Here is a 10525-nt window from a genome sequence, read left to right as displayed (position 1 = left end):
AGACCTGGCCGAGCCCAAGCCGTACTGAACCTCAGCGTGGCGAGGGAAAGCTGGCACAAAGTCGCACCCCTGGGCGAGGAGCTACTGGCAACTGATAGCTCCTAGAAGAGGAGGTCCGTTTTCTTTAAGGGTGTGATCCATGGGAGGTTGACTGCCTCCAGCGAAGGGCCACACGCCCAAGAGTATGGGAAGCCCTGACTAGACTTGATGGGTTTTTAAAAAGGAAGATAGAAAGTTGGGAGGTTGGAAAGTGGGCTGGGTCTTAGATAAATCTGGTGAAGGGGTAAATATGATCAAAAACCATGATACAAAATCTCAACTAATAAAAAGATTTTATTGGCGTCTTGAGTCAAGTAGGGCTAAGTGTTGGAATAAAAATGTGGCTGAGGAGTAGCTTGAGGGACACTTGGGAGACCGGGGTGTGACCACTGCCCATGGATTCTTCTACTGTCTTCGCTATCTGGAACCTATAACTGGAAGGCACACGGATGTGAGGAATGGATCCACGTGTGACATCATGGGACCGCCTCCGTATCTTTCAACATGCTGAAGTGTTGGCTATAAACTGTAAAAGTCTCACCTGGATTCATTCAAACAGGAATAGCCTGCTGGGTTGCTCCCCAACGCGACTCCACCCTGTTCAGCAAGTGAGGCATTCCCTCTCTGTCCAGACAGTTCCTGGAGGACCTGGTCAGTCATCTTCATTGAGACACAGGCATATGCATACATGGAGGCTCTCCCACAGCCTACTGCCCAAGGTTTGATATCTTCCTCTGCATTTGGATATGGAAAGAAACACAACTTGATTTTTTGGTTTGTTTGTTTTTAGTTTCCAATATAGGGTTTCTCTGTGTGGCCCTGGTTATCCTGAAACTCACTCTGTAGACCAGGCTGGTCTCAGATTCACAGAGATCTGCCTGCCTCTGCTCCCAAGTGCTGGGATTAAAGGTATGCAGCGCCACCGCCCAGCCAACCTGATTCCTTTGGAAATCTGGAGGCTCATTTCCTGTAACCCATTTTCTTGGTGGTTTCAGAGTTTTTGAGCTGTGGCTCTCTGGCTTCATTGCTGCGTGCCTGAGTGAGGACTGAGGCGCATGCAGAACACAGCTGCTACCTCTCAGGGGCAGCAAGCAGAAAGGGCCTTGCGAATTCCTGAAGAGGAGGTGGTATTCATTCCTTCATCTACTGTTTTTCTTTTTTTTTAAATATTTATTTATTTATTATGTATACAATATTCTGTCTGTGTGTATGCCTGAAGACCAGAAGAGGGCACCAGACCTCTTTACAGATGGTTGTGAGCCACTATGTGGTTGCTGGGAATTGAACTCAGGACCTTTGGAAGAGCAGGCAATGCTCTTAACCACTGAGCCATCTCTCCAGCTCCCATCATCTACTGTTTTTCTTTTCATCATTAGGTTTATAAAGTGCTTGTGTGGTTTTCTTTGTGTTTATACAACTCCATTATAACTGAATATGTAACTTCCATCATATTTGAATATGTTTATTGATCTTTATTGAGCTCTACATTTTTCTCTGCTCCCTTCCCTGCCAGTCCCCTCCCCTTCAGTCCTCTCCCATGGTCCCCATGCTCCCAATTTACTAAGGAGATCTTGTCATTTTCTACTTCCCATGTGGATTAGATCTATGGAAGTCTCTCTTAGTGACCTCATTGTTGTCTAAGTTCTTTAGGGTTGTCATTTGTAGGCTGGTTTTCTTTGCTGTATGTTTAAAAACCACTATGAGTGAGTACATGTGATAATTGTCTTTCTGTGTCTGGGTTACCTCACTCAAAATAATGTTTTCTAGCTCCATCCATTTTCCTCCAAAATTCAAGATGTTGTTTTCAGATTTTATTATTTTCCAGTGTGTTTTTTCCACCCTCACTTTTGGTTTTCCATCTGGAACTCTAACTACATATTCGTTAGGTTGAAGAAATTACCCTGTAGATTGCTGTGCTGAAAGCTTTGGTCTAAATAGATTTAGGAGAGTTTTTTTGGTTTGCGGTTTGGGATGTTGTTGTGTATGCATGTTCACAGACATCATCTTCTGCAATATCTAATCAACGTTCTGGAAGCCCAAATGATGACTGTTTCACTTTACATATTATAGTCCTTAGTTCTAGAAAATAAATGTTGTACCTTAAGCCAGACTAATCACAGTCTTCTGAAGGCTGAGGCAGAAACATGAGTTCAGTACCAGCCTGGGCTACATAGTGATAAGAGACCTTCTGGGAGGGCACCAGATCTCATTATTAGATGGCTGTGAGCCACCATGTGGTAGATTGATTGATTGATTGATTGATTGATTGATTGATTATGTATACAGCATTCTGTCTGCATGTATGCTTGCAGGCCAGAAGAGGGCACCACAGACCCCATTACAGGTGGTTGTGAGCCACCATGTGGTTGCTGGGAATTGAACTCAGGACCTCTGGAAGAGCAGGCAATGCTCTTAACCACTGAGCCATCTCTCCAGCCCCTCTATTTTTCTTTTTTTTTTAAGATTTATTTATTTATTATGTATACAGTGTTCTGTCTGTCTAGCAAGCTCCTAGATCTCTTCTACCAGATGAAAGACCTGGAAGAGGCTCTTCCCAGGGCCCACTCGTGCTGGCACTGGCCTGACATGCGCAGCCTCTATAATACGTTCCTGTCGTTTATAGGCCACCAGGCCTGGGATTATTCAGGACAGCATCGCAGACCAAGACTTTTATGACTAAGACTCGCAAACCACAGAGCCCGTGCATGTGCCTTCCTCCTCGCCACTCTTCCAGTTATAGCTGGAAGATCTCCCACGTCCCTGTGGAATCTGCTTGACCTCCAGCCCCCTGATGGAAACACCGTGTGCGACGCTGTAGTGCCTGCGCAGTCCCTTCCTCTCCAGGTGCCTCCGGACTCTAAATGAGGACCCCGGGGTCTCTCAGAGTCCTGTGTCTGTTCTGCAAAGCACCTGCAGGCAAAAACCCCAGGCAAACATGGGATTTTCCGGAGCTTTGTCCCATTTTTACACATCTTATGAGCCGAAGCACTACCTGCCTTGGGCCCTACTCTTTCAAAAGATGCTTTCGTAGTACAAAGCCTTGGAAGGCCAAGACGGCATCTCCCTGTGGAGCAAAGGGAAGCTTCGCCTTCTTGCCCAGCGTTATTAAGACTGTGCCTCGTTTCCTCTGTGATTAAAACAGTCCACCCAGAAGGGAAGGTCTTTAACCAGGAAGGTAAACTACTCCAAATAGCTTCAGGAGATCCTGAAACTGACAAGGCCCAGGGGGTCCCTCCCTGCTGCGAGGAGGGGATAAAAGCTGAGAGTACAGCTCAGACTAACAGATCCAAGCTTCAAAGAAGGCTAGAAGAAGCTAAGCTACAAAGAAGACTCTTGGGATTTGACCAGCCGCCTGGAAGAAACAGAAACCAGCGGAACTGCCTAGAAGAGGTTTAGACCAACCAAAGGACACCCCTGCCTGCTGAGTTGCCTGCAGGGTATGCGGTGTGCTCTAGTGTCCCAGCTTTTATGAACTGTCACCCATGCTGGGGTGGACTTCGGTGATACAGCTCTTCTTGAGTCATTTCTATTCCTGCAAGTAACTCCTCAACCATATTAACTAACCACAGTAAAATTTATTAGCTCACAAAAAAAAAAAACCAAAACTGTGTCTCCTTCCACCATAAAGGCCAAATGAATGAACCTTCGTATGTACACTGGCATGCACTAAAAATTAAGAAGCAATGATAAAATTCAGCATGGGATTAACAGGACAAGTAGAAATGGAAAAACTAGACAAAAGGATCAGAAAAGGTCTTGGTTTAGGGCAGTGTTCTCAACCTGTGGGTTGTGACGCCTTTGGGGGTTGAGCGACCATTTCCACAGGCAACATCTAAGGACATCAGACAGTACAGACATTTACAGTATGGTTCATAACAGTAGCAAAATTACAGTTAAGGAGTAGCAATAAAATAATTTTATAGTTGGGGGTTACCACAACATGAGGAACTGTATTAAAAGACTCCAATGTTAGGAAGGTTGAGAACCACTGGCTTAGGGAAAATAGCTCCACAGACCTGTGGGTGCAGAGATGTGTCCCGGTGTTTGTATATAAAACACGTGTCTGTTTGCCGGGCTAGAGAAGCTGTGTGAGAAGACACGGGCTCCTGTATGCTGTCTTCACCCTCTGCCACGCCCATGGTCATCCTCTATCAGCAAGCACTTGCTGAGTCCCTGCTTTTGTGCACGATGACCACCAGACATCATTTTGTGACGGGTACCACCAGACAGCAGAAACGTGAGTCAAAGACAAGGCCTACCCCTAGGAACCTGTCGGACTATAAAAGAAGAAAATATGAGTTCTCAAACAGGAAAGATGAGAGTCAATAAAATGCCATAAAGTTATAAAGTTCAGAAGCAGAAGTGGTCATAATGGCTTCCCCAAGATGGTAGCACTGGACCTTGGGTTATTTTTATAGTTTTTTTTAAGCTTTTGGTCGTGTGTGTGTGTGTGTGTGAGAGAGAGAGAGAGACAGAGACAGAGAGACAGAGAGACAGAGACAGTGACAGAGAATTGCGCATGTGTATATATAGGTGGAGGGGGCTTTGTCACACTTCAGCTGTGGAGGTCAGAGAGAGTGAAGCCTCTCCCTCTGCCATGCAGGTTCTGGGACTCTAATTCAGGTTGTCAGGTGCCTTCACCCACTGAGTCATCTCACTGGCCCAACTTTGAATCTGTGCTCCTTCCGCCTCTACTTTTGAATACTGGAATCACAGGCATGTGCCTCTATACCTCCTTTATGTGACTCCAGGGGTCATACACAGGGGTTTGTGCACACAAGCCAGGCACTCTCCCAACTCAGCTACAGCCCCAGCCTGAGAGCATAGTCTTAAAGAATCAGCAGGTGTGCCCTGCAGTGGGGGCACACATCTTTAATCCCAGCACCAGGGAGGCAGAGGCAGGCAGATCTCTGAGTTCAAGGCCAGCCTGGTCTACCAAGTGAGTTCTGGAGTGTGTTCTTAGGCTAGAAATTAGGGTACAAAATAGGCCTGGGACAGGGGAGGAGGTCTTTATAAAGAAACAAGCTTTATGTTGTTAGACTACAAGAAATTATTGGAGTCATAAGGGTGGGTGATGTTAGATGTTAAATTTCTACACTGTGTATCTGAGTTCATATGTATGTGTCTGTGATGAGCATGTATGTGTTTCATTGTGCGTAGTTAATGCTTTATTGTTTGTTTGCTTGCGTCTTTGGTGGCACTGATGGTTGAACTCAAAGCCTCAGGCATGCTAGGCAAGCACTCTGTCATGGTGGTACTTCCAAGCTCTATAGGTTTTAATAATTGGCTTCTTTTTTTAAGACTTATTTGGTTTGGCTGGGTGGCACTCAGAAGGCAGAGGCTGGCGGATCTCTCCGAGTTTAGGGACAGCCTGGTCTGCAGAGTGAGTGCCAGGATAGCCAGAGCTACAAAATAAACCCTGTTTTTTTTAAAAAGAAAGCAAAAATAAATATTTGTTTTTATTCTATGTCTATGCTTTGCCTGTGTGTATAGACACTCAAATACAGTTCCATGGAGTTAGTAGAGTCTTGGATCCCTCCTAGAACTGAAATTACAAACATCTTCGAGCTGCCGTGTTGGTGCTGGGGACCAAGCCCAGGTCCTTTGCAAGAATAACCAGTGATCTTAACCTCTGAACCATCCCTCCAGCCCCAATATTTGGTTTCTTTATGCATACAATCATGCGAAACTCGGTTTAAATATATGTATATCTCCAGATTGCCAGCAGGTGGCGCCACAAAATCACACCTAGCAGGAAAATTGCTACCCTCTTTGTACCGAGCTACCTCTCGGACCCTACTAGGCTTTAGAAAGATCTCCAGACTTAACAGGGCTGAGGGGAGGGTGTACATCTAGTTCAGGCAGAAGCATTACTTACCCCTAAATAATTTTGTCCTGCATAATCTCTAAACAAATTAAAGACAGAAAATACTCAGTGACTGGGGTGAAGGCTTCAACCGATAATGTATTTGCCCTGTAAGCACAAGACTTTGGATTCCAGCACCAATGTAAAAGGCTAGGAATAGCGCACCTTTGAAACTCAGTGCTGAGACAAGCTGACACCCCGTGCTCTCTAAGTAGCCAGTGTAGACTAACGGCTTAAAAGCAATTAATGCTCCTTTTTCTTTTCTTTGTTATTTATTTAATTTTAACTTTTTGAGACAGGGTTTCTCTGTGTAGCCCTGGCTGTCCTGGAATTCACTCTATAGACCAGGCTGACCTCAAACTCACAGAGACCCACCCGCCTCTGCCTTCCGAGGGCTGGGATTAAAGAGGTGTGCTACTACTGCCCAGCCGCGTTACTGCTCTTACAGAGGACCCGAATTTGGTTCTTGGCTCACAAGTCTGGGGGTTCCAATGCCCTCTTCAGAGACTCTGAGAGCACCAGGCGTGCGTGTGGGGCACATATGAGACAGAAATAATCATACACATAAAATTAAAATAAGTAAAAATTTTAAAAAATAATAAAGTGGAAAGTGGCAAATGAAGACATACCTGATGTAGGCCCCTGGCCTCCACACACACACACACACACACACACACACACACACAGGTACAGCGCACACACTCGTACAGTGCACACACAGAGATACACATACAGTTACATGGAGCACACACACAAACAGTTATAGCGAACATGCACACACACACACACACACACACACACACACACTAGCAAATTGTGAAACTGTTGAAGTGCTTACTCTATGGGTGACCCAGGAGCCAGAGGAGCCAAAGAAAATGAGAAGTAGAGAGGCTGGCAGACCAGCAAAGACCTCCCAGGAAGTGGATTTCACAGTTACACCGAGAGAAGTCACAGGGCAGTCAACAAGGCAAGGTAATAAAACAATAAACCCAGCCTTTGCCGGCACCCTGAGGGTTCCACCTACTCACCGTGGCTTCTGACCCTGATCTTCTGGCTGACTTTGATACCTGGTGTGCCGTCTTTGGACACTTAGAGCCTGGGAAGAGAGATAACGCTTTCTGAACACAAGGCCAGCACAACCTTCTCTGTCCTCTGCTCAGTGCCCACATTTCAGTGGCATCTCAGACACCAACAGGCTTTAAAGTCCCCGGACCTCTCCTTCCCCTTCCATGCCCCTCTCCCCATCAGTGTGAGGAGTGTTCCGTTAAGCAAGGTACCCCAAAACTGGAGTCCAAGGAACACCCTGCTGACCTACAGAACCTCAGACCCCCGGCACCTCCCCAACCCCTCTGACTATGGTCTCCCATCCCCAACTCAACTGCCACCTTCCTCAGAGCCCAGATCTGTGGTTCAACCTGTCCAACACCTCAGTCACCCTTCACTAGCCTGCCCAGACAGAAGTAGTCAGTAGACGATGGCTCTGTCCACCTCACCTATTAACACAGATGTCCTCGCTTTACTGTAAACCTGTGGACCAACAAAGACCTATTCACAGTGACCAGTCCATCCAGCTGCCCACCGTGAGTAGCCAGGAATGTAAACCGCATTAATGGTCTGGGTGAGTCGTCATCACAGGGCTGCAGGCTGCAGGCTGCATGCCCTTCCCCTCTCCTCCCCCATTGCCTCGTGCCTTCCTCTGAGCTGGGTTTGTCTTGTCCTGCCAGCACTGGTCAAGAGTCAAGGCCTCCTGGGGCGGCCCTGGGGAATTCCTCACAGCTCAGAGGGCCCTCTGATGCTTGTCCACTGCTCCTCCTGCCAGGCCTTGGTCCCCACTCACACCCCACCTCTCAGCGGTGAGCTCGCTTTGCTCGGCTGCTCCAGCTGAGGCCATTCCTTTCCTCCTCCCCACCCCAAAATGGCCCAGGTCCAAGAAACCATGAACCCCTAAGAGGTCACAGTAGTGATGCTCTTTCTATAACAAGATAAAAATAACTACTTCACTGAGTAACTCTTAGACGCCAGGTACCCACCAACCTAGCTCTGCCCTATCAGGTTTCTGGATTTCCCAGTCCTCAGAGATCACCCTCCTGCCCTCCCCCACCCCCATTCTCCCCTGTTGGGGCTCCTATGCCCACAGATCCCTGGGAAGATCAGAGGGCTGAGGAAGTCTACCCCCTTGTGAACCCTGGATGAGGAAGTGACTACCAGGGGTCACTGTCTTGGTCAGTTCCTGTTTGGGGAGCAAAGATGCCAAAATCTGTTCCTTTTTCTTATGAGAAATGTAGGGGAGAATTTGAGAGCCCCATTTCCCAGAACCATTGCCGATGGTGTGAGCTGGCTATGTCTGAAGGATCTGCCAAGGCTTCCTGGGCCTGCTCCTCAAGGCTGAGTGTCTGGGGCAGTTCTGGAAATGATGTTTTACCCAGGACCTCCCTCCCCAGCTAAGGGTAGATGCATTAGGATGGGCCGGGCTTCAAGCTCCTGTTTCCTCCCAGGCCTCATCAGAAAACTTCCTCAGAGGGGAGTCCCTCTCCAGCCAGGCCTTTGTCTGGCTTCTTGGAAGGCAGTGGGGGTGGGGAGGTTGGCACTCAGGCACTGTGGGTCAGTTTGGGAAACTCCAAGTCCACCCTGCTTTGAGGCTGAAGCCACCCTGCCCTGGGGGTAGACAGTTTAGCAAAAGCCATTTCTGTCCCCAGTCTTGAACTAGGTCACTTAGGAGCCACAGCGGAATGACCAAAGAACACCAGTTTGTGTGAAATCCGAACCTTCTAAGCAGGCCAGGAGTATTGGGAGTGTGGAAGTTAAGGGGAGGAGGAAAACTGGCCTATATCAGTAAGTCCAAATCAGAACCTAGAGCTAGGGCAGGAGTGTGTGTGTGTGCGTGTGTGTGTGTCAGGTGACACTGAGATCAGAATCAAGGCAGGAAGCTCACGGCATTCTTGGGAGTCACAGTCCTAGTCCTCAGGACCAGGCTCCACTTTGGCCAGTTTTGCCCCTGGTCTGTGTTGTTTGTGTTGAGCCTGGCCAATTTCTTCTTCATCCTTCTCATTCATTCAACAGTCTTTGATTTAAACAGTCTTTGTTGTAAGGCTAGCGCTCTACTAGATAGTAGGTCCCCGAAGGAGATCCAGAGGGTCCCTGCCTCTGTAGAGCTAATATCTCACTAGGAAAATAAACTTGAAAGCCACTTGTTCACAATCCAGAGTGGAAGGAACAATCATTTAGGCCACGGAAACGGACAGAATGAAAGATACGGGCACCAGGGAAGAATTCATAGATGGTAGAAGATGTGAGTCGAATGAGCATTTTGAGTGTATGGCTGGTCTCTACTTCCACAACGTGGGGTCCAGGGACTTGAACTCGGATCCTCAGGCCTGGCCTCAAGCACCTTTACCTCCTGAGCCATCTCACCAGCTCAAATGCTATGATCGATTGAACCAGTAATCCCAATGGAAAGTGGGGAGAGCCTGTACCAGGCTCCTAGGAAAAGTTGTGTGGGCCCCACCCAGGGTCCTCCATCCACCTTCCCACCTCTTAACTCCCAACCTGCTCACATACTTTGGTTCTGTTCAGAAGAGGGGAGCTTTCTCAGCTAAGTTTCCATCCCCTTCTCGTGCCTCCATGGCTCTGTACAGAGAGGGGTCCAGGTTCGGTACTTACTTTAAGTTCTCATTGCCCTCCCTTGTCTCTACCTCCCAGTCCTCACCACCTGGCAACAACAGTTTTCTAAGGGTCCAGCCTCCTCCCTTCCACCCCAAGAGGGAACTCCTTGCTGCCTCAAGGACTTCGAAGCCCAGAGGGAAAGAGCCTAGAACATTTGGTGACATCACTGGCCACAGCTTTCCAAAGACTAAGGCTGGCACCTGTGGCAGCCCACTGCCTGGTGCAAGTCCAGTCCCTTAGCAATCAATCCCCTTTGCTGGAGGGCAGAGGGCAGCCTCCTCCCTGGCTGGGGTACCACTGTGTAGGTGGCCTTCCATGGCTCCCTGTCAGCTCTCAGGCTTGAGCCAGAGACCAACAAACAGGAAACCTGGCTGACCCGAGGAGTCTGCCCCTTCGTGCGGTGCCTCTCTCCAGGTGTCGCCCCCTTTTCCCTCTCCCCATCTCCCGGCTCAGACGACCCAGATGCTGGCGGGGAGTGGCTGGCTAGAGCTCTCGGGATGGGAAAGCAGTTCGCGAGGCCGGGCCGGGCACGAGCACGCGGACCTCTGGCGCGCGCCCCTGGCCCTCCCCGCAGGCTGCGCGTGCCCGGGCTGCCGGAGCGCGGCGCCGCGGGAGGAATTCCAGCTATTTCCTCTGCGCCGCGCGGTATGTGGCCTGCTCGCCTCCCGCCGCGCGCGGTCCCGTCCCCAGCTGACTGCCAGCTGCCCCCGGCCAGCCGCCCCCTCGTCCCGGGCCACCAAACCGGCCTTTCCAGCAGCCTAAGACCTGTGCCTCTGTGCCAGAACCTGTCCCCGGCCCGCGTGGAAAAGCCGGGTGGCCACGGCGCCCACGCGAGGGACAGGGATCTGGGTCTGAAGCTACGAGTTCCTTAACCTAGTTCCCAAACCTCAGTTTCCCCGTTGTGCAATGGTGACCTCATCTGGGTTGCGACAAAGTTAAGTGGGAAAAAGAAAGGCT

The 10525-nt window shown here is 49.1% G+C and overlaps 1 long non-coding RNA gene across 2 annotated transcripts; it reads right to left on the bottom strand.

Annotated features, from left to right (window-relative positions):
• Positions 1 to 321: 321 nt before the first annotated feature.
• On the bottom strand, positions 322 to 7565 carry LOC126504078 (uncharacterized). 2 transcript variants are annotated; one of them, XR_007592492.1, is made up of 5 exons: positions 7399 to 7565; positions 6934 to 7001; positions 4056 to 4316; positions 581 to 773; positions 322 to 473 (listed from the first exon to the last, which is right to left on the bottom strand). It is a non-coding gene; the product is annotated as an uncharacterized lncRNA (long non-coding RNA). The 2 variants fall into 2 exon arrangements; XR_007592491.1 differs by lacking the exon at positions 4056 to 4316.
• Positions 7566 to 10525: the final 2960 nt, after the last annotated feature.

This window comes from Alexandromys fortis, unplaced genomic scaffold, assembly GCF_014885135.2.
Source record: "Alexandromys fortis isolate MF-2015 unplaced genomic scaffold, M_Fortis_MF-2015_v1.1 scaffold_42, whole genome shotgun sequence".
Lineage (NCBI taxonomy): Eukaryota > Metazoa > Chordata > Mammalia > Rodentia > Cricetidae > Alexandromys > Alexandromys fortis.
This window is presented reverse-complemented; position numbering and strand designations above follow the sequence as displayed.